We start from the raw sequence: 23,352 nt of genomic DNA, 5'->3' as shown, positions 1-23,352 counted from the left end.
GAAGAATACGCGTTGTTCAGTTATTGCTAAAGGGACATGTAAAACCATGCCCCCTAATAGTGTTACCATGGTGTTGGTGTGGGGACAGTGGGATGGGGGCTGCATTCGCCCATTCTTGTGTGGAGCGGTGCGGGGTGAACCCCCTTCTTGGGATGTTCGGGATAAATCCCCTTTCATCAAGTTACAAACACAAATATTCGTGTTTTTCATATAATGTTGTTAAGAAGAGCCAAGTTAGCTACTTTAAATGATGTTATTCATCTAGTCTAGGTAACTTCAGTCATTTGAGGAGTGATGCGATGGTTCTGATAGCCGCACGTGTTAGCGACGAGAAACGTAAAACTATACGATCACGACTCATTTTCTGTTCTATTGTAAATGTGTTTTTGCTCATTCTTGTTTGGAGCCATGCCGGATGTCCCGAATAGCCACCCGGTCATCTTACTGCAACACACGAATGTCTGACAGAAATAGTGTCCTTCAAATCAAGTTCTGTGAGATGCCAGTGAACCACACTAAGCAAAAAGAGCATTTCTCCTTGTCAGGGAATTGAACCCTGGTCTCCCGCGTGACAGAGAGGGATACTGACCACTATACTAACGAGGACACGGTAGTCTGACTCGGAGCGCCGTGCTAGCTCACGAGGTTACACGCGGCAAAGAGGCCAAATCAACTGAAAGCAAGGCCAACGACGGTCCACGCAAGAGCAGGGCATTGGCCGGGAATCGAACCCCGGCCTCCCGCGTGACAGGCGAGAATTCTACCACTGAACCACCAACGCTTCCGTGACGAGCCAGACGTGACGTCACGTGACAGAACGCCGTCATGCCGTCACGCTAAGACGGGAGGCGAGGGGGTTAGAAAGGGTTACAAAAGGGTTACAAAAGCCAGAGAGATGCACAGTCTCTTTCGTGAGTCTTTCCGTCGGCCTCACGGTGGGGTTCCATGGTGTAACGGTCAGCACTCTGGACTCTGAATCCAGCAATCCGAGTTCAAATCTCGGTGGAACCTACAAGAGCTTTTTATCTGAGAACCCAAACCCGCCCTTGACAGCGGCTGCTTGGTTTCAACCTTCTTCTCAGGACACAGGGTTTGGGACCAATCATCGTCCTGTGAAGAACTGCTGGCAGATCCGGGCGTGGTTGAAGTCAGCCCCTGCTGGACAGATGGTTCCACGTGTCCCGCTTTTTTGTGCAAGTGTAACGCTGAAGAATACGCGTTGTTCAGTTATTGCTAAAGGGACATGTAAAACCATGCCCCCTAATAGTGTTACCATGGTGTTGGTGTGGAGACAGTGGGATGGGGGCTGCATTCGCCCATTCTTGTGTGGAGCGGTGCGGGGTGAACCCCCTTCTTGGGATGTTCGGGATAAATCCCCTTTCATCAAGTTACAAACACAAATATTCGTGTTTTTCATATAATGTTGTTAAGAAGAGCCAAGTTAGCTACTTTAAATGATGTTATTCATCTAGTCTAGGTAACTTCAGTCATTTGAGGAGTGATGCGATGGTTCTGATAGCCGCACGTGTTAGCGACGAGAAACGTAAAACTATACGATCACGACTCATTTTCTGTTCTATTGTAAATGTGTTTTTGCTCATTCTTGTTTGGAGCCATGCCGGATGTCCCGAACAGCCACCCGGTCATCTTACTGCAACACACGAATGTCTGACAGAAATAAAGTGTCCTTCAAATCAAGTTCTGTGAGATGCCAGTGAACCACACTAAGCAAAAAGAGCATTTCTCCCCGTCAGGGAATTGAACCCTGGTCTCCCGCGTGACAGGCAGGCGGGGATACTGACCACTATACTAACGAGGACACGGTAGTCTGACTCGGAGCGCCGTGCTAGCTCACGAGGTTACACGCGGCAAAGAGGCCAAATCAACTGAAAGCAAGGCCAACGACGGTCCACGCAAGAGCAGGGCATTGGCCGGGAATCGAACCCCGGCCTCCCGCGTGACAGGCGAGAATTCTACCACTGAACCACCAACGCTTCCGTGACGAGCCAGACGTGACGTCACGTGACAGAACGCCGTCATGCCGTCACGCTAAGACGGGAGGCGAGGGGGTTAGAAAGGGTTACAAAAGGGTTACAAAAGCCAGAGAGATGCACAGTCTCTTTCGTGAGTCTTTCCGTCGGCCTCACGGTGGGGTTCCATGGTGTAACGGTCAGCACTCTGGACTCTGAATCCAGCAATCCGAGTTCAAATCTCGGTGGAACCTACAAGAGCTTTTTATCTGAGAACCCAAACCCGCCCTTGACAGCGGCTGCTTGGTTTCAACCTTCTTCTCAGGACACAGGGTTTGGGACCAATCATCGTCCTGTGAAGAACTGCTGGCAGATCCGGGCGTGGTTGAAGTCAGCCCCTGCTGGACAGATGGTTCCACGTGTCCCGCTTTTTTGTGCAAGTGTAACGCTGAAGAATACGCGTTGTTCAGTTATTGCTAAAGGGACATGTAAAACCATGCCCCCTAATAGTGTTACCATGGTGTTGGTGTGGGGACAGTGGGATGGGGGCTGCATTCGCCCATTCTTGTGTGGAGCGGTGCGGGGTGAACCCCCTTCTTGGGATGTTCGGGATAAATCCCCTTTCATCAAGTTACAAACACAAATATTCGTGTTTTTCATATAATGTTGTTAAGAAGAGCCAAGTTAGCTACTTTAAATGATGTTATTCATCTAGTCTAGGTAACTTCAGTCATTTGAGGAGTGATGCGATGGTTCTGATAGCCGCACGTGTTAGCGACGAGAAACGTAAAACTATACGATCACGACTCATTTTCTGTTCTATTGTAAATGTGTTTTTGCTCATTCTTGTTTGGAGCCATGCCGGATGTCCCGAATAGCCACCCGGTCATCTTACTGCAACACACGAATGTCTGACAGAAATAGTGTCCTTCAAATCAAGTTCTGTGAGATGCCAGTGAACCACACTAAGCAAAAAGAGCATTTCTCCTTGTCAGGGAATTGAACCCTGGTCTCCCGCGTGACAGGCGGGGATACTGACCACTATACTAACGAGGACACGGTAGTCTGACTCGGAGCGCCGTGCTAGCTCACGAGGTTACACGCGGCAAAGAGGCCAAATCAACTGAAAGCAAGGCCAACGACGGTCCACGCAAGAGCAGGGCATTGGCCGGGAATCGAACCCCGGCCTCCCGCGTGACAGGCGAGAATTCTACCACTGAACCACCAACGCTTCCGTGACGAGCCAGACGTGACGTCACGTGACAGAACGCCGTCATGCCGTCACGCTAAGACGGGAGGCGAGGGGGTTAGAAAGGGTTACAAAAGGGTTACAAAAGCCAGAGAGATGCACAGTCTCTTTCGTGAGTCTTTCCGTCGGCCTCACGGTGGGGTTCCATGGTGTAACGGTCAGCACTCTGGACTCTGAATCCAGCAATCCGAGTTCAAATCTCGGTGGAACCTACAAGAGCTTTTTATCTGAGAACCCAAACCCGCCCTTGACAGCGGCTGCTTGGTTTCAACCTTCTTCTCAGGACACAGGGTTTGGGACCAATCATCGTCCTGTGAAGAACTGCTGGCAGATCCGGGCGTGGTTGAAGTCAGCCCCTGCTGGACAGATGGTTCCACGTGTCCCGCTTTTTTGTGCAAGTGTAACGCTGAAGAATACGCGTTGTTCAGTTATTGCTAAAGGGACATGTAAAACCATGCCCCCTAATAGTGTTACCATGGTGTTGGTGTGGAGACAGTGGGATGGGGGCTGCATTCGCCCATTCTTGTGTGGAGCGGTGCGGGGTGAACCCCCTTCTTGGGATGTTCGGGATAAATCCCCTTTCATCAAGTTACAAACACAAATATTCGTGTTTTTCATATAATGTTGTTAAGAAGAGCCAAGTTAGCTACTTTAAATGATGTTATTCATCTAGTCTAGGTAACTTCAGTCATTTGAGGAGTGATGCGATGGTTCTGATAGCCGCACGTGTTAGCGACGAGAAACGTAAAACTATACGATCACGACTCATTTTCTGTTCTATTGTAAATGTGTTTTTGCTCATTCTTGTTTGGAGCCATGCCGGATGTCCCGAACAGCCACCCGGTCATCTTACTGCAACACACGAATGTCTGACAGAAATAAAGTGTCCTTCAAATCAAGTTCTGTGAGATGCCAGTGAACCACACTAAGCAAAAAGAGCATTTCTCCCCGTCAGGGAATTGAACCCTGGTCTCCCGCGTGACAGGCGGGGATACTGACCACTATACTAACGAGGACACGGTAGTCTGACTCGGAGCGCCGTGCTAGCTCACGAGGTTACACGCGGCAAAGAGGCCAAATCAACTGAAAGCAAGGCCAACGACGGTCCACGCAAGAGCAGGGCATTGGCCGGGAATCGAACCCCGGCCTCCCGCGTGACAGGCGAGAATTCTACCACTGAACCACCAACGCTTCCGTGACGAGCCAGACGTGACGTCACGTGACAGAACGCCGTCATGCCGTCACGCTAAGACGGGAGGCGAGGGGGTTAGAAAGGGTTACAAAAGGGTTACAAAAGCCAGAGAGATGCACAGTCTCTTTCGTGAGTCTTTCCGTCGGCCTCACGGTGGGGTTCCATGGTGTAACGGTCAGCACTCTGGACTCTGAATCCAGCAATCCGAGTTCAAATCTCGGTGGAACCTACAAGAGCTTTTTATCTGAGAACCCAAACCCGCCCTTGACAGCGGCTGCTTGGTTTCAACCTTCTTCTCAGGACACAGGGTTTGGGACCAATCATCGTCCTGTGAAGAACTGCTGGCAGATCCGGGCGTGGTTGAAGTCAGCCCCTGCTGGACAGATGGTTCCACGTGTCCCGCTTTTTTGTGCAAGTGTAACGCTGAAGAATACGCGTTGTTCAGTTATTGCTAAAGGGACATGTAAAACCATGCCCCCTAATAGTGTTACCATGGTGTTGGTGTGGAGACAGTGGGATGGGGGCTGCATTCGCCCATTCTTGTGTGGAGCGGTGCGGGGTGAACCCCCTTCTTGGGATGTTCGGGATAAATCCCCTTTCATCAAGTTACAAACACAAATATTCGTGTTTTTCATATAATGTTGTTAAGAAGAGCCAAGTTAGCTACTTTAAATGATGTTATTCATCTAGTCTAGGTAACTTCAGTCATTTGAGGAGTGATGCGATGGTTCTGATAGCCGCACGTGTTAGCGACGAGAAACGTAAAACTATACGATCACGACTCATTTTCTGTTCTATTGTAAATGTGTTTTTGCTCATTCTTGTTTGGAGCCATGCCGGATGTCCCGAACAGCCACCCGGTCATCTTACTGCAACACACGAATGTCTGACAGAAATAAAGTGTCCTTCAAATCAAGTTCTGTGAGATGCCAGTGAACCACACTAAGCAAAAAGAGCATTTCTCCCCGTCAGGTCTCCCGCGTGACAGGCGGGGATACTGACCACTATACTAAAGAGGACACGGTAGTCTGACTCGGAGCGCCGTGCTAGCTCACGAGGTTACACGCGGCAAAGAGGCCAAATCAACTGAAAGCAAGGCCAACGACGGTCCACGCAAGAGCAGGGCATTGGCCGGGAATCGAACCCCGGCCTCCCGCGTGACAGGCGAGAATTCTACCACTGAACCACCAACGCTTCCGTGACGAGCCAGACGTGACGTCACGTGACAGAACGCCGTCATGCCGTCACGCTAAGACGGGAGGCGAGGGGGTTAGAAAGGGTTACAAAAGGGTTACAAAAGCCAGAGAGATGCACAGTCTCTTTCGTGAGTCTTTCCGTCGGCCTCACGGTGGGGTTCCATGGTGTAACGGTCAGCACTCTGGACTCTGAATCCAGCAATCCGAGTTCAAATCTCGGTGGAACCTACAAGAGCTTTTTATCTGAGAACCCAAACCCGCCCTTGACAGCGGCTGCTTGGTTTCAACCTTCTTCTCAGGACACAGGGTTTGGGACCAATCATCGTCCTGTGAAGAACTGCTGGCAGATCCGGGCGTGGTTGAAGTCAGCCCCTGCTGGACAGATGGTTCCACGTGTCCCGCTTTTTTGTGCAAGTGTAACGCTGAAGAATACGCATTGTTCAGTTATTGCTAAAGGGACATGTAAAACCATGCCCCCTAATAGTGTTACCATGGTGTTGGTGTGGGGACAGTGGGATGGGGGCTGCATTCGCCCATTCTTGTGTGGAGCGGTGCGGGGTGAACCCCCTTCTTGGGATGTTCGGGATAAATCCCCTTTCATCAAGTTACAAACACAAATATTCGTGTTTTTCATATAATGTTGTTAAGAAGAGCCAAGTTAGCTACTTTAAATGATGTTATTCATCTAGTCTAGGTAACTTCAGTCATTTGAGGAGTGATGCGATGGTTCTGATAGCCGCACGTGTTAGCGACGAGAAACGTAAAACTATACGATCACGACTCATTTTCTGTTCTATTGTAAATGTGTTTTTGCTCATTCTTGTTTGGAGCCATGCCGGATGTCCCGAATAGCCACCCGGTCATCTTACTGCAACACACGAATGTCTGACAGAAATAGTGTCCTTCAAATCAAGTTCTGTGAGATGCCAGTGAACCACACTAAGCAAAAAGAGCATTTCTCCCCGTCAGGGAATTGAACCCTGGTCTCCCGCGTGACAGGCGGGGATACTGACCACTATACTAACGAGGACACGGTAGTCTGACTCGGAGCGCCGTGCTAGCTCACGAGGTTACACGCGGCAAAGAGGCCAAATCAACTGAAAGCAAGGCCAACGACGGTCCACGCAAGAGCAGGGCATTGGCCGGGAATCGAACCCCGGCCTCCCGCGTGACAGGCGAGAATTCTACCACTGAACCACCAACGCTTCCGTGACGAGCCAGACGTGACGTCACGTGACAGAACGCCGTCATGCCGTCACGCTAAGACGGGAGGCGAGGGGGTTAGAAAGGGTTACAAAAGGGTTACAAAAGCCAGAGAGATGCACAGTCTCTTTCGTGAGTCTTTCCGTCGGCCTCACGGTGGGGTTCCATGGTGTAACGGTCAGCACTCTGGACTCTGAATCCAGCAATCCGAGTTCAAATCTCGGTGGAACCTACAAGAGCTTTTTATCTGAGAACCCAAACCCGCCCTTGACAGCGGCTGCTTGGTTTCAACCTTCTTCTCAGGACACAGGGTTTGGGACCAATCATCGTCCTGTGAAGAACTGCTGGCAGATCCGGGCGTGGTTGAAGTCAGCCCCTGCTGGACAGATGGTTCCACGTGTCCCGCTTTTTTGTGCAAGTGTAACGCTGAAGAATACGCGTTGTTCAGTTATTGCTAAAGGGACATGTAAAACCATGCCCCCTAATAGTGTTACCATGGTGTTGGTGTGGAGACAGTGGGATGGGGGCTGCATTCGCCCATTCTTGTGTGGAGCGGTGCGGGGTGAACCCCCTTCTTGGGATGTTCGGGATAAATCCCCTTTCATCAAGTTACAAACACAAATATTCGTGTTTTTCATATAATGTTGTTAAGAAGAGCCAAGTTAGCTACTTTAAATGATGTTATTCATCTAGTCTAGGTAACTTCAGTCATTTGAGGAGTGATGCGATGGTTCTGATAGCCGCACGTGTTAGCGACGAGAAACGTAAAACTATACGATCACGACTCATTTTCTGTTCTATTGTAAATGTGTTTTTGCTCATTCTTGTTTGGAGCCATGCCGGATGTCCCGAACAGCCACCCGGTCATCTTACTGCAACACACGAATGTCTGACAGAAATAAAGTGTCCTTCAAATCAAGTTCTGTGAGATGCCAGTGAACCACACTAAGCAAAAAGAGCATTTCTCCCCGTCAGGGAATTGAACCCTGGTCTCCCGCGTGACAGGCGGGGATACTGACCACTATACTAACGAGGACACGGTAGTCTGACTCGGAGCGCCGTGCTAGCTCACGAGGTTACACGCGGCAAAGAGGCCAAATCAACTGAAAGCAAGGCCAACGACGGTCCACGCAAGAGCAGGGCATTGGCCGGGAATCGAACCCCGGCCTCCCGCGTGACAGGCGAGAATTCTACCACTGAACCACCAACGCTTCCGTGACGAGCCAGACGTGACGTCACGTGACAGAACGCCGTCATGCCGTCACGCTAAGACGGGAGGCGAGGGGGTTAGAAAGGGTTACAAAAGGGTTACAAAAGCCAGAGAGATGCACAGTCTCTTTCGTGAGTCTTTCCGTCGGCCTCACGGTGGGGTTCCATGGTGTAACGGTCAGCACTCTGGACTCTGAATCCAGCAATCCGAGTTCAAATCTCGGTGGAACCTACAAGAGCTTTTTATCTGAGAACCCAAACCCGCCCTTGACAGCGGCTGCTTGGTTTCAACCTTCTTCTCAGGACACAGGGTTTGGGACCAATCATCGTCCTGTGAAGAACTGCTGGCAGATCCGGGCGTGGTTGAAGTCAGCCCCTGCTGGACAGATGGTTCCACGTGTCCCGCTTTTTTGTGCAAGTGTAACGCTGAAGAATACGCGTTGTTCAGTTATTGCTAAAGGGACATGTAAAACCATGCCCCCTAATAGTGTTACCATGGTGTTGGTGTGGAGACAGTGGGATGGGGGCTGCATTCGCCCATTCTTGTGTGGAGCGGTGCGGGGTGAACCCCCTTCTTGGGATGTTCGGGATAAATCCCCTTTCATCAAGTTACAAACACAAATATTCGTGTTTTTCATATAATGTTGTTAAGAAGAGCCAAGTTAGCTACTTTAAATGATGTTATTCATCTAGTCTAGGTAACTTCAGTCATTTGAGGAGTGATGCGATGGTTCTGATAGCCGCACGTGTTAGCGACGAGAAACGTAAAACTATACGATCACGACTCATTTTCTGTTCTATTGTAAATGTGTTTTTGCTCATTCTTGTTTGGAGCCATGCCGGATGTCCCGAATAGCCACCCGGTCATCTTACTGCAACACACGAATGTCTGACAGAAATAGTGTCCTTCAAATCAAGTTCTGTGAGATGCCAGTGAACCACACTAAGCAAAAAGAGCATTTCTCCCCGTCAGGGAATTGAACCCTGGTCTCCCGCGTGACAGGCGGGGATACTGACCACTATACTAACGAGGACACGGTAGTCTGACTCGGAGCGCCGTGCTAGCTCACGAGGTTACACGCGGCAAAGAGGCCAAATCAACTGAAAGCAAGGCCAACGACGGTCCACGCAAGAGCAGGGCATTGGCCGGGAATCGAACCCCGGCCTCCCGCGTGACAGGCGAGAATTCTACCACTGAACCACCAACGCTTCCGTGACGAGCCAGACGTGACGTCACGTGACAGAACGCCGTCATGCCGTCACGCTAAGACGGGAGGCGAGGGGGTTAGAAAGGGTTACAAAAGGGTTACAAAAGCCAGAGAGATGCACAGTCTCTTTCGTGAGTCTTTCCGTCGGCCTCACGGTGGGGTTCCATGGTGTAACGGTCAGCACTCTGGACTCTGAATCCAGCAATCCGAGTTCAAATCTCGGTGGAACCTACAAGAGCTTTTTATCTGAGAACCCAAACCCGCCCTTGACAGCGGCTGCTTGGTTTCAACCTTCTTCTCAGGACACAGGGTTTGGGACCAATCATCGTCCTGTGAAGAACTGCTGGCAGATCCGGGCGTGGTTGAAGTCAGCCCCTGCTGGACAGATGGTTCCACGTGTCCCGCTTTTTTGTGCAAGTGTAACGCTGAAGAATACGCGTTGTTCAGTTATTGCTAAAGGGACATGTAAAACCATGCCCCCTAATAGTGTTACCATGGTGTTGGTGTGGAGACAGTGGGATGGGGGCTGCATTCGCCCATTCTTGTGTGGAGCGGTGCGGGGTGAACCCCCTTCTTGGGATGTTCGGGATAAATCCCCTTTCATCAAGTTACAAACACAAATATTCGTGTTTTTCATATAATGTTGTTAAGAAGAGCCAAGTTAGCTACTTTAAATGATGTTATTCATCTAGTCTAGGTAACTTCAGTCATTTGAGGAGTGATGCGATGGTTCTGATAGCCGCACGTGTTAGCGACGAGAAACGTAAAACTATACGATCACGACTCATTTTCTGTTCTATTGTAAATGTGTTTTTGCTCATTCTTGTTTGGAGCCATGCCGGATGTCCCGAACAGCCACCCGGTCATCTTACTGCAACACACGAATGTCTGACAGAAATAAAGTGTCCTTCAAATCAAGTTCTGTGAGATGCCAGTGAACCACACTAAGCAAAAAGAGCATTTCTCCCCGTCAGGGAATTGAACCCTGGTCTCCCGCGTGACAGGCGGGGATACTGACCACTATACTAACGAGGACACGGTAGTCTGACTCGGAGCGCCGTGCTAGCTCACGAGGTTACACGCGGCAAAGAGGCCAAATCAACTGAAAGCAAGGCCAACGACGGTCCACGCAAGAGCAGGGCATTGGCCGGGAATCGAACCCCGGCCTCCCGCGTGACAGGCGAGAATTCTACCACTGAACCACCAACGCTCCCGTGACGAGCCAGACGTGACGTCACGTGACAGAACGCCGTCATGCCGTCACGCTAAGACGGGAGGCGAGGGGGTTAGAAAGGGTTACAAAAGGGTTACAAAAGCCAGAGAGATGCACAGTCTCTTTCGTGAGTCTTTCCGTCGGCCTCACGGTGGGGTTCCATGGTGTAACGGTCAGCACTCTGGACTCTGAATCCAGCAATCCGAGTTCAAATCTCGGTGGAACCTACAAGAGCTTTTTATCTGAGAACCCAAACCCGCCCTTGACAGCGGCTGCTTGGTTTCAACCTTCTTCTCAGGACACAGGGTTTGGGACCAATCATCGTCCTGTGAAGAACTGCTGGCAGATCCGGGCGTGGTTGAAGTCAGCCCCTGCTGGACAGATGGTTCCACGTGTCCCGCTTTTTTGTGCAAGTGTAACGCTGAAGAATACGCGTTGTTCAGTTATTGCTAAAGGGACATGTAAAACCATGCCCCCTAATAGTGTTACCATGGTGTTGGTGTGGAGACAGTGGGATGGGGGCTGCATTCGCCCATTCTTGTGTGGAGCGGTGCGGGGTGAACCCCCTTCTTGGGATGTTCGGGATAAATCCCCTTTCATCAAGTTACAAACACAAATATTCGTGTTTTTCATATAATGTTGTTAAGAAGAGCCAAGTTAGCTACTTTAAATGATGTTATTCATCTAGTCTAGGTAACTTCAGTCATTTGAGGAGTGATGCGATGGTTCTGATAGCCGCACGTGTTAGCGACGAGAAACGTAAAACTATACGATCACGACTCATTTTCTGTTCTATTGTAAATGTGTTTTTGCTCATTCTTGTTTGGAGCCATGCCGGATGTCCCGAACAGCCACCCGGTCATCTTACTGCAACACACGAATGTCTGACAGAAATAAAGTGTCCTTCAAATCAAGTTCTGTGAGATGCCAGTGAACCACACTAAGCAAAAAGAGCATTTCTCCCCGTCAGGGAATTGAACCCTGGTCTCCCGCGTGACAGGCGGGGATACTGACCACTATACTAACGAGGACACGGTAGTCTGACTCGGAGCGCCGTGCTAGCTCACGAGGTTACACGCGGCAAAGAGGCCAAATCAACTGAAAGCAAGGCCAACGACGGTCCACGCAAGAGCAGGGCATTGGCCGGGAATCGAACCCCGGCCTCCCGCGTGACAGGCGAGAATTCTACCACTGAACCACCAACGCTTCCGTGACGAGCCAGACGTGACGTCACGTGACAGAACGCCGTCATGCCGTCACGCTAAGACGGGAGGCGAGGGGGTTAGAAAGGGTTACAAAAGGGTTACAAAAGCCAGAGAGATGCACAGTCTCTTTCGTGAGTCTTTCCGTCGGCCTCACGGTGGGGTTCCATGGTGTAACGGTCAGCACTCTGGACTCTGAATCCAGCAATCCGAGTTCAAATCTCGGTGGAACCTACAAGAGCTTTTTATCTGAGAACCCAAACCCGCCCTTGACAGCGGCTGCTTGGTTTCAACCTTCTTCTCAGGACACAGGGTTTGGGACCAATCATCGTCCTGTGAAGAACTGCTGGCAGATCCGGGCGTGGTTGAAGTCAGCCCCTGCTGGACAGATGGTTCCACGTGTCCCGCTTTTTTGTGCAAGTGTAACGCTGAAGAATACGCGTTGTTCAGTTATTGCTAAAGGGACATGTAAAACCATGCCCCCTAATAGTGTTACCATGGTGTTGGTGTGGAGACAGTGGGATGGGGGCTGCATTCGCCCATTCTTGTGTGGAGCGGTGCGGGGTGAACCCCCTTCTTGGGATGTTCGGGATAAATCCCCTTTCATCAAGTTACAAACACAAATATTCGTGTTTTTCATATAATGTTGTTAAGAAGAGCCAAGTTAGCTACTTTAAATGATGTTATTCATCTAGTCTAGGTAACTTCAGTCATTTGAGGAGTGATGCGATGGTTCTGATAGCCGCACGTGTTAGCGACGAGAAACGTAAAACTATACGATCACGACTCATTTTCTGTTCTATTGTAAATGTGTTTTTGCTCATTCTTGTTTGGAGCCATGCCGGATGTCCCGAACAGCCACCCGGTCATCTTACTGCAACACACGAATGTCTGACAGAAATAAAGTGTCCTTCAAATCAAGTTCTGTGAGATGCCAGTGAACCACACTAAGCAAAAAGAGCATTTCTCCCCGTCAGGGAATTGAACCCTGGTCTCCCGAGGTGACAGGCGGGGATACTGACCACTATACTAACGAGGACACGGTAGTCTGACTCGGAGCGCCGTGCTAGCTCACGAGGTTACACGCGGCAAAGAGGCCAAATCAACTGAAAGCAAGGCCAACGACGGTCCACGCAAGAGCAGGGCATTGGCCGGGAATCCAACCCCGGCCTCCCGCGTGACAGGCGAGAATTCTACCACTGAACCACCAACGCTTCCGTGACGAGCCAGACGTGACGTCACGTGACAGAACGCCGTCATGCCGTCACGCTAAGACGGGAGGCGAGGGGGTTAGAAAGGGTTACAAAAGGGTTACAAAAGCCAGAGAGATGCACAGTCTCTTTCGTGAGTCTTTCCGTCGGCCTCACGGTGGGGTTCCATGGTGTAACGGTCAGCACTCTGGACTCTGAATCCAGCAATCCGAGTTCAAATCTCGGTGGAACCTACAAGAGCTTTTTATCTGAGAACCCAAACCCGCCCTTGACAGCGGCTGCTTGGTTTCAACCTTCTTCTCAGGACACAGGGTTTGGGACCAATCATCGTCCTGTGAAGAACTGCTGGCAGATCCGGGCGTGGTTGAAGTCAGCCCCTGCTGGACAGATGGTTCCACGTGTCCCGCTTTTTTGTGCAAGTGTAACGCTGAAGAATACGCGTTGTTCAGTTATTGCTAAAGGGACATGTAAAACCATGCCCCCTAATAGTGTTACCATGGTGTTGGTGTGGGGACAGTGGGATGGGGGCTGCATTCGCCCATTCTTGTGTGGAGCGGTGCGGGGTGAACCCCCTTCTTGGGATGTTCGGGATAAATCCCCTTTCATCAAGTTACAAACACAAATATTCGTGTTTTTCATATAATGTTGTTAAGAAGAGCCAAGTTAGCTACTTTAAATGATGTTATTCATCTAGTCTAGGTAACTTCAGTCATTTGAGGAGTGATGCGATGGTTCTGATAGCCGCACGTGTTAGCGACGAGAAACGTAAAACTATACGATCACGACTCATTTTCTGTTCTATTGTAAATGTGTTTTTGCTCATTCTTGTTTGGAGCCATGCCGGATGTCCCGAATAGCCACCCGGTCATCTTACTGCAACACACGAATGTCTGACAGAAATAAAGTGTCCTTCAAATCAAGTTCTGTGAGATGCCAGTGAACCACACTAAGCAAAAAGAGCATTTCTCCCCGTCAGGGAATTGAACCCTGGTCTCCCGCGTGACAGGCGGGGATACTGACCACTATACTAACGAGGACACGGTAGTCTGCCTCGGAGCGCCGTGCTAGCTCACGAGGTTACACGCGGCAAAGAGGCCAAATCAACTGAAAGCAAGGCCAACGACAGTCCACGCAAGAGCAGGGCATTGGCCGGGAATCGAACCCCGGCCTCCCGCGTGACAGGCGAGAATTCTACCACTGAACCACCAACGCTTCCGTGACGAATCAGACGTGACGTCACGTGACAGAACGCCGTCATGCCGTCACGCTAAGACGGGAGGCGAGGGGGTTAGAAAGGGTTACAAAAGGGTTACAAAAGCCAGAGAGATGCACAGTCTCTTTCGTGAGTCTTTCCGTTGGCCTCACGGTGGGGTTCCATGGTGTAACGGTCAGCACTCTGGACTCTGAATCCAGCAATCCGAGTTCAAATCTCGGTGGAACCTACAAGAGCTTTTTAACTGAGAACCCAAACCCGCCCTTGACAGCGGCTGCTTGGTTTCAACCTTCTTCTCAGGACACAGGGTTTGGGACCAATCATCGTCCTGTGAAGAACTGCTGGCAGATCCGGGCGTGGTTGAAGTCAGCCCCTGCTGGACAGATGGTTCCACGTGTCCCGCTTTTTTTGTGCAAGTGTAACGCTGAAGAATACGCGTTGTTCAGTTATTGCTAAAGGGACATGTAAAACCATGCCCCCTAATAGTGTTACCATGGTGTTGGTGTGGGGACAGTGGGATGGGGGCTGCATTCGCCCATTCTTGTGTGGAGCGGTGCGGGGTGAACCCCCTTCTTGGGATGTTCGGGATAAATCCCCTTTCATCAAGTTACAAACACAAATATTCGTGTTTTTCATATAATGTTGTTAAGAAGAGCCAAGTTAGCTACTTTAAATGATGTTATTCATCTAGTCTAGGTAACTTCAGTCATTTGAGGAGTGATGCGATGGTTCTGATAGCCGCACGTGTTAGCGACGAGAAACGTAAAACTATACGATCACGACTCATTTTCTGTTCTATTGTAAATGTGTTTTTGCTCATTCTTGTTTGGAGCCATGCCGGATGTCCCGAATAGCCACCCGGTCATCTTACTGCAACACACGAATGTCTGACAGAAATAAAGTGTCCTTCAAATCAAGTTCTGTGAGATGCCAGTGAACCACACTAAGCAAAAAGAGCATTTCTCCCCGTCAGGGAATTGAACCCTGGTCTCCCGCGTGACAGGCGGGGATACTGACCACTATACTAACGAGGACACGGTAGTCTGACTCGGAGCGCCGTGCTAGCTCACGAGGTTACACGCGGCAAAGAGGCCAAATCAACTGAAAGCAAGGCCAACGACGGTCCACGCAAGAGCAGGGCATTGGCCGGGAATCGAACCCCGGCCTCCCGCATGACAGGCGAGAATTCTACCACTGAACCACCAACGCTTCCGTGACGAGCCAGACGTGACGTCACGTGACAGAACGCCGTCATGCCGTCACGCTAAGACGGGAGGCGAGGGGGTTAGAAAGGGTTACAAAAGGGTTACAAAAGCCAGAGAGATGCACAGTCTCTTTCGTGAGTCTTTCCGTCGGCCTCACGGTGGGGTTCCATGGTGTAACGGTCAGCACTCTGGACTCTGAATCCAGCAATCCGAGTTCAAATCTCGGTGGAACCTACAAGAGCTTTTTAACTGAGAACCCAAACCCGCCCTTGACAGCGGCTGCTTGGTTTCAACCTTCTTCTCAGGACACAGGGTTTGGGACCAATCATCGTCCTGTGAAGAACTGCTGGCAGATCCGGGCGTGGTTGAAGTCAGCCCCTGCTGGACAGATGGTTCCACGTGTCCCGCTTTTTTTGTGCAAGTGTAACGCTGAAGAATACGCGTTGTTCAGTTATTGCTAAAGGGACATGTAAAACCATGCCCCCTAATAGTGTTACCATGGTGTTGGTGTGGGGACAGTGGGATGGGGGATGCATTCGCCCATTCTTGTGTGGAGCGGTGCGGGGTGAACCCCCTTCTTGGGATGTTCGGGATAAATCCCCTTTCATCAAGTTACAAACACAAATATTTGTGTTTTTCATATAATGTTGTTAAGAAGAGCCAAGTTAGCTACTTTAAATGATGTTATTCATCTAGTCTAGGTAACTTCAGTCATTTGAGGAGTGATGCGATGGTTCTGATAGCCGCACGTGTTAGCGACGAGAAACGTAAAACTATACGATCACGACTCATTTTCTGTTCTATTGTAAATGTGTTTTTGCTCATTCTTGTTTGGAGCCATGCCGGATGTCCCGAATAGCCACCCGGTCATCTTACTGCAACACACGAATGTCTGACAGAAATAAAGTGTCCTTCAAATCAAGTTCTGTGAGATGCCAGTGAACCACACTAAGCAAAAAGAGCATTTCTCCCCGTCAGGTCTCCCGCGTGACAGGCGGGGATACTGACCACTATACTAAAGAGGACACGGTAGTCTGACTCGGAGCGCCGTGCTAGCTCACGAGGTTACACGCGGCAAAGAGGCCAAATCAACTGAAAGCAAGGCCAACGACGGTCCACGCAAGAGCAGGGCATTGGCCGGGAATCGAACCCCGGCCTCCCGCGTGACAGGCGAGAATTCTACCACTGAACCACCAACGCTTCCGTGACGAACCAGACGTGACGTCACGTGACAGAACGCCGTCATGCCGTCACGCTAAGACGGGAGGCGAGGGGGTTAGAAAGGGTTACAAAAGGGTTACAAAAGCCAGAGAGATGCACAGTCTCTTTCGTGAGTCTTTCCGTCGGCCTCACGGTGGGGTTCCATGGTGTAACGGTCAGCACTCTGGACTCTGAATCCAGCAATCCGAGTTCAAATCTCGGTGGAACCTACAAGAGCTTTTTATCTGAGAACCCAAACCCGCCCTTGACAGCGGCTGCTTGGTTTCAACCTTCTTCTCAGGACACAGGGTTTGGGACCAATCATCGTCCTGTGAAGAACTGCTGGCAGATCCGGGCGTGGTTGAAGTCAGCCCCTGCTGGACAGATGGTTCCACGTGTCCCGCTTTTTTGTGCAAGTGTAACGCTGAAGAATACGCGTTGTTCAGTTATTGCTAAAGGGACATGTAAAACCATGCCCCCTAATAGTGTTACCATGGTGTTGGTGTGGGGACAGTGGGATGGGGGCTGCATTCGCCCATTCTTGTGTGGAGCGGTGCGGGGTGAACCCCCTTCTTGGGATGTTCGGGATAAATCCCCTTTCATCAAGTTACAAACACAAATATTCGTGTTTTTCATATAATGTTGTTAAGAAGAGCCAAGTTAGCTACTTTAAATGATGTTATTCATCTAGTCTAGGTAACTTCAGTCATTTGAGGAGTGATGCGATGGTTCTGATAGCCGCACGTGTTAGCGACGAGAAACGTAAAACTATACGATCACGACTCATTTTCTGTTCTATTGTAAATGTGTTTTTGCTCATTCTTGTTTGGAGCCATGCCGGATGTCCCGAATAGCCACCCGGTCATCTTACTGCAACACACGAATGTCTGACAGAAATAGTGTCCTTCAAATCAAGTTCTGTGAGATGCCAGTGAACCACACTAAGCAAAAAGAGCATTTCTCCCCGTCAGGGAATTGAACCCTGGTCTCCCGCGTGACAGGCGGGGATACTGACCACTATACTAACGAGGACACGGTAGTCTGCCTCGGAGCGCCGTGCTAGCTCACGAGGTTACACGCGGCAAAGAGGCCAAATCAACTGAAAGCAAGGCCAACGACGGTCCACGCAAGAGCAGGGCATTGGCCGGGAATCGAACCCCGGCCTCCCGCGTGACAGGCGAGAATTCTACCACTGAACCACCAACGCTTCCGTGACGAATCAGACGTGACGTCACGTGACAGAACGCCGTCATGCCGTCACGCTAAGACGGGAGGCGAGGGGGTTAGAAAGGGTTACAAAAGGGTTACAAAAGCCAGAGAGATGCACAGTCTCTTTCGTGAGTCTTTCCGTCGGCCTCACGGTGGGGTTCCATGGTGTAACGGTCAGCACTCTGGACTCTGAATCCAGCAATCCGAGTTCAAATCTCGGTGGAACCTACAAGAGCTTTTTATCTGAGAACCCAAACCCGCCCTTGACAGCGGCTGCTTGGTTTCAACCTTCTTCTCAGGACACAGGGTTTGGGACCAATCATCGTCCTGTGAAGAACTGCTGGCAGATCCGGGCGTGGTTGAAGTCAGCCCCTGCTGGACAGATGGTTCCACGTGTCCCGCTTTTTTGTGCAAGTGTAACGCTGAAGAATACGCGTTGTTCAGTTATTGCTAAAGGGACATGTAAAACCATGCCCCCTAATAGTGTTACCATGGTGTTGGTGTGGGGACAGTGGGATGGGGGCTGCATTCGCCCATTCTTGTGTGGAGCGGTGCGGGGTGAACCCCCTTCTTGGGATGTTCGGGATAAATCCCCTTTCATCAAGTTACAAACACAAATATTCGTGTTTTTCATATAATGTTGTTAAGAAGAGCCAAGTTAGCTACTTTAAATGATGTTATTCATCTAGTCTAGGTAACTTCAGTCATTTGAGGAGTGATGCGATGGTTCTGATAGCCGCACGTGTTAGCGACGAGAAACGTAAAACTATACGATCACGACTCATTTTCTGTTCTATTGTAAATGTGTTTTTGCTCATTCTTGTTTGGAGCCATGCCGGATGTCCCGAATAGCCACCCGGTCATCTTACTGCAACACACGAATGTCTGACAGAAATAAAGTGTCCTTCAAATCAAGTTCTGTGAGATGCCAGTGAACCACACTAAGCAAAAAGAGCATTTCTCCCCGTCAGGGAATTGAACCCTGGTCTCCCGCGTGACAGGCGGGGATACTGACCACTAGAAAGGGTTACAAAAGGGTTACAAAAGCCAGAGAGATGCACAGTCTCTTTCGTGAGTCTTTCCGTCGGCCTCACGGTGGGGTTCCATGGTGTAACGGTCAGCACTCTGGACTCTGAATCCAGCAATCCGAGTTCAAATCTCGGTGGAACCTACAAGAGCTTTTTATCTGAGAACCCAAACCCGCCCTTGACAGCGGCTGCTTGGTTTCAACCTTCTTCTCAGGACACAGGGTTTGGGACCAATCATCGTCCTGTGAAGAACTGCTGGCAGATCCGGGCGTGGTTGAAGTCAGCCCCTGCTGGACAGATGGTTCCACGTGTCCCGCTTTTTTGTGCAAGTGTAACGCTGAAGAATACGCGTTGTTCAGTTATTGCTAAAGGGACATGTAAAACCATGCCCCCTAATAGTGTTACCATGGTGTTGGTGTGGGGACAGTGGGATGGGGGCTGCATTCGCCCATTCTTGTGTGGAGCGGTGCGGGGTGAACCCCCTTCTTGGGATGTTCGGGATAAATCCCCTTTCATCAAGTTACAAACACAAATATTCGTGTTTTTCATATAATGTTGTTAAGAAGAGCCAAGTTAGCTACTTTAAATGATGTTATTCATCTAGTCTAGGTAACTTCAGTCATTTGAGGAGTGATGCGATGGTTCTGATAGCCGCACGTGTTAGCGACGAGAAACGTAAAACTATACGATCACGACTCATTTTCTGTTCTATTGTAAATGTGTTTTTGCTCATTCTTGTTTGGAGCCATGCCGGATGTCCCGAATAGCCACCCGGTCATCTTACTGCAACACACGAATGTCTGACAGAAATAAAGTGTCCTTCAAATCAAGTTCTGTGAGATGCCAGTGAACCACACTAAGCAAAAAGAGCATTTCTCCCCGTCAGGGAATTGAACCCTGGTCTCCCGCGTGACAGGCGGGGATACTGACCACTATACTAACGAGGACACGGTAGTCTGCCTCGGAGCGCCGTGCTAGCTCACGAGGTTACACGCGGCAAAGAGGCCAAATCAACTGAAAGCAAGGCCAACGACGGTCCACGCAAGAGCAGGGCATTGGCCGGGAATCGAACCCCGGCCTCCCGCGTGACAGGCGAGAATTCTACCACTGAACCACCAACGCTTCCGTGACGAATCAGACGTGACGTCACGTGACAGAACGCCGTCATGCCGTCACGCTAAGACGGGAGGCGAGGGGGTTAGAAAGGGTTACAAAAGGGTTACAAAAGCCAGAGAGATGCACAGTCTCTTTCGTGAGTCTTTCCGTCGGCCTCACGGTGGGGTTCCATGGTGTAACGGTCAGCACTCTGGACTCTGAATCCAGCAATCCGAGTTCAAATCTCGGTGGAACCTACAAGAGCTTTTTATCTGAGAACCCAAACTCGCCCTTGACAGCGGCTGCTTGGTTTCAACCTTCTTCTCAGGACACAGGGTTTGGGACCAATCATCGTCCTGTGAAGAACTGCTGGCAGATCCGGGCGTGGTTGAAGTCAGCCCCTGCTGGACAGATGGTTCCACGTGTCCCGCTTTTTTGTGCAAGTGTAACGCTGAAGAATACGCGTTGTTCAGTTATTGCTAAAGGGACATGTAAAACCATGCCCCCTAATAGTGTTACCATGGTGTTGGTGTGGGGACAGTGGGATGGGGGCTGCATTCGCCCATTCTTGTGTGGAGCGGTGCGGGGTGAACCCCCTTCTTGGGATGTTCGGGATAAATCCCCTTTCATGAAGTTACAAACACAAATATTCGTGTTTTTCATATAATGTTGTTAAGAAGAGCCAAGTTAGCTACTTTAAATGATGTTATTCATCTAGTCTAGGTAACTTCAGTCATTTGAGGAGTGATGCGATGGTTCTGATAGCCGCACGTGTTAGCGACGAGAAACGTAAAACTATACGATCACGACTCATTTTCTGTTCTATTGTAAATGTGTTTTTGCTCATTCTTGTTTGGAGCCATGCCGGATGTCCCGAATAGCCACCCGGTCATCTTACTGCAACACACGAATGTCTGACAGAAATAAAGTGTCCTTCAAATCAAGTTCTGTGAGATGCCAGTGAACCACACTAAGCAAAAAGAGCATTTCTCCCCGTCAGGGAATTGAACCCTGGTCTCCCGCGTGACAGGCGGGGATACTGACCACTATACTAACGAGGACACGGTAGTCTGACTCGGAGCGCCGTGCTAGCTCACGAGGTTACACGCGGCAAAGAGGCCAAATCAACTGAAAGCAAGGCCAACGACGGTCCACGCAAGAGCAGGGCATTGGCCGGGAATCGAACCCCGGCCTCCCGCATGACAGGCGAGAATTCTACCACTGAACCACCAACGCTTCCGTGACGAGCCAGACGTGACGTCACGTGACAGAACGCCGTCATGCCGTCACGCTAAGACGGGAGGCGAGGGGGTTAGAAAGGGTTACAAAAGGGTTACAAAAGCCAGAGAGATGCACAGTCTCTTTCGTGAGTCTTTCCGTCGGCCTCACGGTGGGGTTCCATGGTGTAACGGTCAGCACTCTGGACTCTGAATCCAGCAATCCGAGTTCAAATCTCGGTGGAACCTACAAGAGCTTTTTAACTGAGAACCCAAACCCGCCCTTGACAGCGGCTGCTTGGTTTCAACCTTCTTCTCAGGACACAGGGTTTGGGACCAATCATCGTCCTGTGAAGAACTGCTGGCAGATCCGGGCGTGGTTGAAGTCAGCCCCTGCTGGACAGATGGTTCCACGTGTCCCGCTTTTTTTGTGCAAGTGTAACGCTGAAGAATACGCGTTGTTCAGTTATTGCTAAAGGGACATGTAAAACCATGCCCCCTAATAGTGTTACCATGGTGTTGGTGTGGGGACAGTGGGATGGGGGATGCATTCGCCCATTCTTGTGTGGAGCGGTGCGGGGTGAACCCCCTTCTTGGGATGTTCGGGATAAATCCCCTTTCATCAAGTTACAAACACAAATATTTGTGTTTTTCATATAATGTTGTTAAGAAGAGCCAAGTTAGCTACTTTAAATGATGTTATTCATCTAGTCTAGGTAACTTCAGTCATTTGAGGAGTGATGCGATGGTTCTGATAGCCGCACGTGTTAGCGACGAGAAACGTAAAACTATACGATCACGACTCATTTTCTGTTCTATTGTAAATGTGTTTTTGCTCATTCTTGTTTGGAGCCATGCCGGATGTCCCGAATAGCCACCCGGTCATCTTACTGCAACACACGAATGTCTGACAGAAATAAAGTGTCCTTCAAATCAAGTTCTGTGAGATGCCAGTGAACCACACTAAGCAAAAAGAGCATTTCTCCCCGTCAGGTCTCCCGCGTGACAGGCGGGGATACTGACCACTATACTAAAGAGGACACGGTAGTCTGACTCGGAGCGCCGTGCTAGCTCACGAGGTTACACGCGGCAAAGAGGCCAAATCAACTGAAAGCAAGGCCAACGACGGTCCACGCAAGAGCAGGGCATTGGCCGGGAATCGAACCCCGGCCTCCCGCGTGACAGGCGAGAATTCTACCACTGAACCACCAACGCTTCCGTGACGAGCCAGACGTGACGTCACGTGACAGAACGCCGTCATGCCGTCACGCTAAGACGGGAGGCGAGGGGGTTAGAAAGGGTTACAAAAGGGTTACAAAAGCCAGAGAGATGCACAGTCTCTTTCGTGAGTCTTTCCGTCGGCCTCACGGTGGGGTTCCATGGTGTAACGGTCAGCACTCTGGACTCTGAATCCAGCAATCCGAGTTCAAATCTCGGTGGAACCTACAAGAGCTTTTTATCTGAGAACCCAAACCCGCCCTTGACAGCGGCTGCTTGGTTTCAACCTTCTTCTCAGGACACAGGGTTTGGGACCAATCATCGTCCTGTGAAGAACTGCTGGCAGATCCGGGCGTGGTTGAAGTCAGCCCCTGCTGGACAGATGGTTCCACGTGTCCCGCTTTTTTGTGCAAGTGTAACGCTGAAGAATACGCGTTGTTCAGTTATTGCTAAAGGGACATGTAAAACCATGCCCCCTAATAGTGTTACCATGGTGTTGGTGTGGGGACAGTGGGATGGGGGCTGCATTCGCCCATTCTTGTGTGGAGCGGTGCGGGGTGAACCCCCTTCTTGGGATGTTCGGGATAAATCCCCTTTCATCAAGTTACAAACACAAATATTCGTGTTTTTCATATAATGTTGTTAAGAAGAGCCAAGTTAGCTACTTTAAATGATGTTATTCATCTAGTCTAGGTAACTTCAGTCATTTGAGGAGTGATGCGATGGTTCTGATAGCCGCACGTGTTAGCGACGAGAAACGTAAAACTATACGATCACGACTCATTTTCTGTTCTATTGTAAATGTGTTTTTGCTCATTCTTGTTTGGAGCCATGCCGGATGTCCCGAATAGCCACCCGGTCATCTTACTGCAACACACGAATGTCTGACAGAAATAGTGTCCTTCAAATCAAGTTCTGTGAGATGCCAGTGAACCACACTAAGCAAAAAGAGCATTTCTCCCCGTCAGGGAATTGAACCCTGGTCTCCCGCGTGACAGGCGGGGATACTGACCACTATACTAACGAGGACACGGTAGTCTGCCTCGGAGCGCCGTGCTAGCTCACGAGGTTACACGCGGCAAAGAGGCCAAATCAACTGAAAGCAAGGCCAACG

General features: G+C 50.2%; 48 non-coding genes across 48 annotated transcripts; 19 read left to right on the top strand and 29 right to left on the bottom strand.

The window, feature by feature from the left end:
- Positions 1-710: 710 nt before the first annotated feature.
- Positions 711-781, bottom strand: trnad-guc (transfer RNA aspartic acid (anticodon GUC)). The gene has a single exon. It is a non-coding gene; the product is annotated as a tRNA-Asp (tRNA).
- A 158-nt stretch (positions 782-939) lies between these two features.
- trnaq-cug (transfer RNA glutamine (anticodon CUG)) lies at positions 940-1,011 on the top strand. The gene has a single exon. It is a non-coding gene; the product is annotated as a tRNA-Gln (tRNA).
- A 912-nt stretch (positions 1,012-1,923) lies between these two features.
- On the bottom strand, positions 1,924-1,994 carry trnad-guc (transfer RNA aspartic acid (anticodon GUC)). Its single transcript has one exon. It is a non-coding gene; the product is annotated as a tRNA-Asp (tRNA).
- Positions 1,995-2,152: 158 nt separating this feature from the next.
- Positions 2,153-2,224, top strand: trnaq-cug (transfer RNA glutamine (anticodon CUG)). Its single transcript has one exon. It is a non-coding gene; the product is annotated as a tRNA-Gln (tRNA).
- A 906-nt stretch (positions 2,225-3,130) lies between these two features.
- Positions 3,131-3,201, bottom strand: trnad-guc (transfer RNA aspartic acid (anticodon GUC)). The gene has a single exon. It is a non-coding gene; the product is annotated as a tRNA-Asp (tRNA).
- A 158-nt stretch (positions 3,202-3,359) lies between these two features.
- trnaq-cug (transfer RNA glutamine (anticodon CUG)) lies at positions 3,360-3,431 on the top strand. The gene has a single exon. It is a non-coding gene; the product is annotated as a tRNA-Gln (tRNA).
- A 732-nt stretch (positions 3,432-4,163) lies between these two features.
- Positions 4,164-4,235, bottom strand: trnad-guc (transfer RNA aspartic acid (anticodon GUC)). Its single transcript has one exon. It is a non-coding gene; the product is annotated as a tRNA-Asp (tRNA).
- A 104-nt stretch (positions 4,236-4,339) lies between these two features.
- On the bottom strand, positions 4,340-4,410 carry trnad-guc (transfer RNA aspartic acid (anticodon GUC)). Its single transcript has one exon. It is a non-coding gene; the product is annotated as a tRNA-Asp (tRNA).
- A 158-nt stretch (positions 4,411-4,568) lies between these two features.
- Positions 4,569-4,640, top strand: trnaq-cug (transfer RNA glutamine (anticodon CUG)). The gene has a single exon. It is a non-coding gene; the product is annotated as a tRNA-Gln (tRNA).
- Positions 4,641-5,534: 894 nt separating this feature from the next.
- Positions 5,535-5,605, bottom strand: trnad-guc (transfer RNA aspartic acid (anticodon GUC)). The gene has a single exon. It is a non-coding gene; the product is annotated as a tRNA-Asp (tRNA).
- Positions 5,606-5,763: 158 nt separating this feature from the next.
- trnaq-cug (transfer RNA glutamine (anticodon CUG)) lies at positions 5,764-5,835 on the top strand. Its single transcript has one exon. It is a non-coding gene; the product is annotated as a tRNA-Gln (tRNA).
- Positions 5,836-6,565: 730 nt separating this feature from the next.
- On the bottom strand, positions 6,566-6,637 carry trnad-guc (transfer RNA aspartic acid (anticodon GUC)). Its single transcript has one exon. It is a non-coding gene; the product is annotated as a tRNA-Asp (tRNA).
- Positions 6,638-6,741: 104 nt separating this feature from the next.
- Positions 6,742-6,812, bottom strand: trnad-guc (transfer RNA aspartic acid (anticodon GUC)). Its single transcript has one exon. It is a non-coding gene; the product is annotated as a tRNA-Asp (tRNA).
- Positions 6,813-6,970: 158 nt separating this feature from the next.
- On the top strand, positions 6,971-7,042 carry trnaq-cug (transfer RNA glutamine (anticodon CUG)). Its single transcript has one exon. It is a non-coding gene; the product is annotated as a tRNA-Gln (tRNA).
- Positions 7,043-7,774: 732 nt separating this feature from the next.
- trnad-guc (transfer RNA aspartic acid (anticodon GUC)) lies at positions 7,775-7,846 on the bottom strand. Its single transcript has one exon. It is a non-coding gene; the product is annotated as a tRNA-Asp (tRNA).
- Positions 7,847-7,950: 104 nt separating this feature from the next.
- Positions 7,951-8,021, bottom strand: trnad-guc (transfer RNA aspartic acid (anticodon GUC)). Its single transcript has one exon. It is a non-coding gene; the product is annotated as a tRNA-Asp (tRNA).
- A 158-nt stretch (positions 8,022-8,179) lies between these two features.
- Positions 8,180-8,251, top strand: trnaq-cug (transfer RNA glutamine (anticodon CUG)). Its single transcript has one exon. It is a non-coding gene; the product is annotated as a tRNA-Gln (tRNA).
- A 730-nt stretch (positions 8,252-8,981) lies between these two features.
- Positions 8,982-9,053, bottom strand: trnad-guc (transfer RNA aspartic acid (anticodon GUC)). Its single transcript has one exon. It is a non-coding gene; the product is annotated as a tRNA-Asp (tRNA).
- A 104-nt stretch (positions 9,054-9,157) lies between these two features.
- On the bottom strand, positions 9,158-9,228 carry trnad-guc (transfer RNA aspartic acid (anticodon GUC)). Its single transcript has one exon. It is a non-coding gene; the product is annotated as a tRNA-Asp (tRNA).
- A 158-nt stretch (positions 9,229-9,386) lies between these two features.
- Positions 9,387-9,458, top strand: trnaq-cug (transfer RNA glutamine (anticodon CUG)). The gene has a single exon. It is a non-coding gene; the product is annotated as a tRNA-Gln (tRNA).
- Positions 9,459-10,190: 732 nt separating this feature from the next.
- trnad-guc (transfer RNA aspartic acid (anticodon GUC)) lies at positions 10,191-10,262 on the bottom strand. Its single transcript has one exon. It is a non-coding gene; the product is annotated as a tRNA-Asp (tRNA).
- Positions 10,263-10,366: 104 nt separating this feature from the next.
- Positions 10,367-10,437, bottom strand: trnad-guc (transfer RNA aspartic acid (anticodon GUC)). The gene has a single exon. It is a non-coding gene; the product is annotated as a tRNA-Asp (tRNA).
- Positions 10,438-10,595: 158 nt separating this feature from the next.
- trnaq-cug (transfer RNA glutamine (anticodon CUG)) lies at positions 10,596-10,667 on the top strand. The gene has a single exon. It is a non-coding gene; the product is annotated as a tRNA-Gln (tRNA).
- A 732-nt stretch (positions 10,668-11,399) lies between these two features.
- On the bottom strand, positions 11,400-11,471 carry trnad-guc (transfer RNA aspartic acid (anticodon GUC)). Its single transcript has one exon. It is a non-coding gene; the product is annotated as a tRNA-Asp (tRNA).
- Positions 11,472-11,575: 104 nt separating this feature from the next.
- On the bottom strand, positions 11,576-11,646 carry trnad-guc (transfer RNA aspartic acid (anticodon GUC)). Its single transcript has one exon. It is a non-coding gene; the product is annotated as a tRNA-Asp (tRNA).
- A 158-nt stretch (positions 11,647-11,804) lies between these two features.
- trnaq-cug (transfer RNA glutamine (anticodon CUG)) lies at positions 11,805-11,876 on the top strand. Its single transcript has one exon. It is a non-coding gene; the product is annotated as a tRNA-Gln (tRNA).
- Positions 11,877-13,014: 1,138 nt separating this feature from the next.
- Positions 13,015-13,086, top strand: trnaq-cug (transfer RNA glutamine (anticodon CUG)). Its single transcript has one exon. It is a non-coding gene; the product is annotated as a tRNA-Gln (tRNA).
- Positions 13,087-13,818: 732 nt separating this feature from the next.
- On the bottom strand, positions 13,819-13,890 carry trnad-guc (transfer RNA aspartic acid (anticodon GUC)). The gene has a single exon. It is a non-coding gene; the product is annotated as a tRNA-Asp (tRNA).
- A 104-nt stretch (positions 13,891-13,994) lies between these two features.
- trnad-guc (transfer RNA aspartic acid (anticodon GUC)) lies at positions 13,995-14,065 on the bottom strand. The gene has a single exon. It is a non-coding gene; the product is annotated as a tRNA-Asp (tRNA).
- Positions 14,066-14,223: 158 nt separating this feature from the next.
- Positions 14,224-14,295, top strand: trnaq-cug (transfer RNA glutamine (anticodon CUG)). Its single transcript has one exon. It is a non-coding gene; the product is annotated as a tRNA-Gln (tRNA).
- A 733-nt stretch (positions 14,296-15,028) lies between these two features.
- Positions 15,029-15,100, bottom strand: trnad-guc (transfer RNA aspartic acid (anticodon GUC)). The gene has a single exon. It is a non-coding gene; the product is annotated as a tRNA-Asp (tRNA).
- Positions 15,101-15,204: 104 nt separating this feature from the next.
- Positions 15,205-15,275, bottom strand: trnad-guc (transfer RNA aspartic acid (anticodon GUC)). The gene has a single exon. It is a non-coding gene; the product is annotated as a tRNA-Asp (tRNA).
- A 158-nt stretch (positions 15,276-15,433) lies between these two features.
- Positions 15,434-15,505, top strand: trnaq-cug (transfer RNA glutamine (anticodon CUG)). The gene has a single exon. It is a non-coding gene; the product is annotated as a tRNA-Gln (tRNA).
- Positions 15,506-16,400: 895 nt separating this feature from the next.
- On the bottom strand, positions 16,401-16,471 carry trnad-guc (transfer RNA aspartic acid (anticodon GUC)). Its single transcript has one exon. It is a non-coding gene; the product is annotated as a tRNA-Asp (tRNA).
- A 158-nt stretch (positions 16,472-16,629) lies between these two features.
- Positions 16,630-16,701, top strand: trnaq-cug (transfer RNA glutamine (anticodon CUG)). Its single transcript has one exon. It is a non-coding gene; the product is annotated as a tRNA-Gln (tRNA).
- Positions 16,702-17,431: 730 nt separating this feature from the next.
- On the bottom strand, positions 17,432-17,503 carry trnad-guc (transfer RNA aspartic acid (anticodon GUC)). The gene has a single exon. It is a non-coding gene; the product is annotated as a tRNA-Asp (tRNA).
- A 104-nt stretch (positions 17,504-17,607) lies between these two features.
- On the bottom strand, positions 17,608-17,678 carry trnad-guc (transfer RNA aspartic acid (anticodon GUC)). Its single transcript has one exon. It is a non-coding gene; the product is annotated as a tRNA-Asp (tRNA).
- A 158-nt stretch (positions 17,679-17,836) lies between these two features.
- Positions 17,837-17,908, top strand: trnaq-cug (transfer RNA glutamine (anticodon CUG)). Its single transcript has one exon. It is a non-coding gene; the product is annotated as a tRNA-Gln (tRNA).
- Positions 17,909-18,779: 871 nt separating this feature from the next.
- trnaq-cug (transfer RNA glutamine (anticodon CUG)) lies at positions 18,780-18,851 on the top strand. The gene has a single exon. It is a non-coding gene; the product is annotated as a tRNA-Gln (tRNA).
- A 732-nt stretch (positions 18,852-19,583) lies between these two features.
- trnad-guc (transfer RNA aspartic acid (anticodon GUC)) lies at positions 19,584-19,655 on the bottom strand. Its single transcript has one exon. It is a non-coding gene; the product is annotated as a tRNA-Asp (tRNA).
- A 104-nt stretch (positions 19,656-19,759) lies between these two features.
- trnad-guc (transfer RNA aspartic acid (anticodon GUC)) lies at positions 19,760-19,830 on the bottom strand. Its single transcript has one exon. It is a non-coding gene; the product is annotated as a tRNA-Asp (tRNA).
- A 158-nt stretch (positions 19,831-19,988) lies between these two features.
- Positions 19,989-20,060, top strand: trnaq-cug (transfer RNA glutamine (anticodon CUG)). The gene has a single exon. It is a non-coding gene; the product is annotated as a tRNA-Gln (tRNA).
- Positions 20,061-20,792: 732 nt separating this feature from the next.
- Positions 20,793-20,864, bottom strand: trnad-guc (transfer RNA aspartic acid (anticodon GUC)). Its single transcript has one exon. It is a non-coding gene; the product is annotated as a tRNA-Asp (tRNA).
- Positions 20,865-20,968: 104 nt separating this feature from the next.
- trnad-guc (transfer RNA aspartic acid (anticodon GUC)) lies at positions 20,969-21,039 on the bottom strand. The gene has a single exon. It is a non-coding gene; the product is annotated as a tRNA-Asp (tRNA).
- A 158-nt stretch (positions 21,040-21,197) lies between these two features.
- On the top strand, positions 21,198-21,269 carry trnaq-cug (transfer RNA glutamine (anticodon CUG)). Its single transcript has one exon. It is a non-coding gene; the product is annotated as a tRNA-Gln (tRNA).
- An 895-nt stretch (positions 21,270-22,164) lies between these two features.
- Positions 22,165-22,235, bottom strand: trnad-guc (transfer RNA aspartic acid (anticodon GUC)). The gene has a single exon. It is a non-coding gene; the product is annotated as a tRNA-Asp (tRNA).
- A 158-nt stretch (positions 22,236-22,393) lies between these two features.
- trnaq-cug (transfer RNA glutamine (anticodon CUG)) lies at positions 22,394-22,465 on the top strand. The gene has a single exon. It is a non-coding gene; the product is annotated as a tRNA-Gln (tRNA).
- A 730-nt stretch (positions 22,466-23,195) lies between these two features.
- Positions 23,196-23,267, bottom strand: trnad-guc (transfer RNA aspartic acid (anticodon GUC)). The gene has a single exon. It is a non-coding gene; the product is annotated as a tRNA-Asp (tRNA).
- Positions 23,268-23,352: the final 85 nt, after the last annotated feature.

Source organism: Osmerus eperlanus, chromosome 15 (genome assembly GCF_963692335.1).
Source record: "Osmerus eperlanus chromosome 15, fOsmEpe2.1, whole genome shotgun sequence".
Taxonomy (NCBI): domain Eukaryota; kingdom Metazoa; phylum Chordata; class Actinopteri; order Osmeriformes; family Osmeridae; genus Osmerus; species Osmerus eperlanus.
This window is presented reverse-complemented; position numbering and strand designations above follow the sequence as displayed.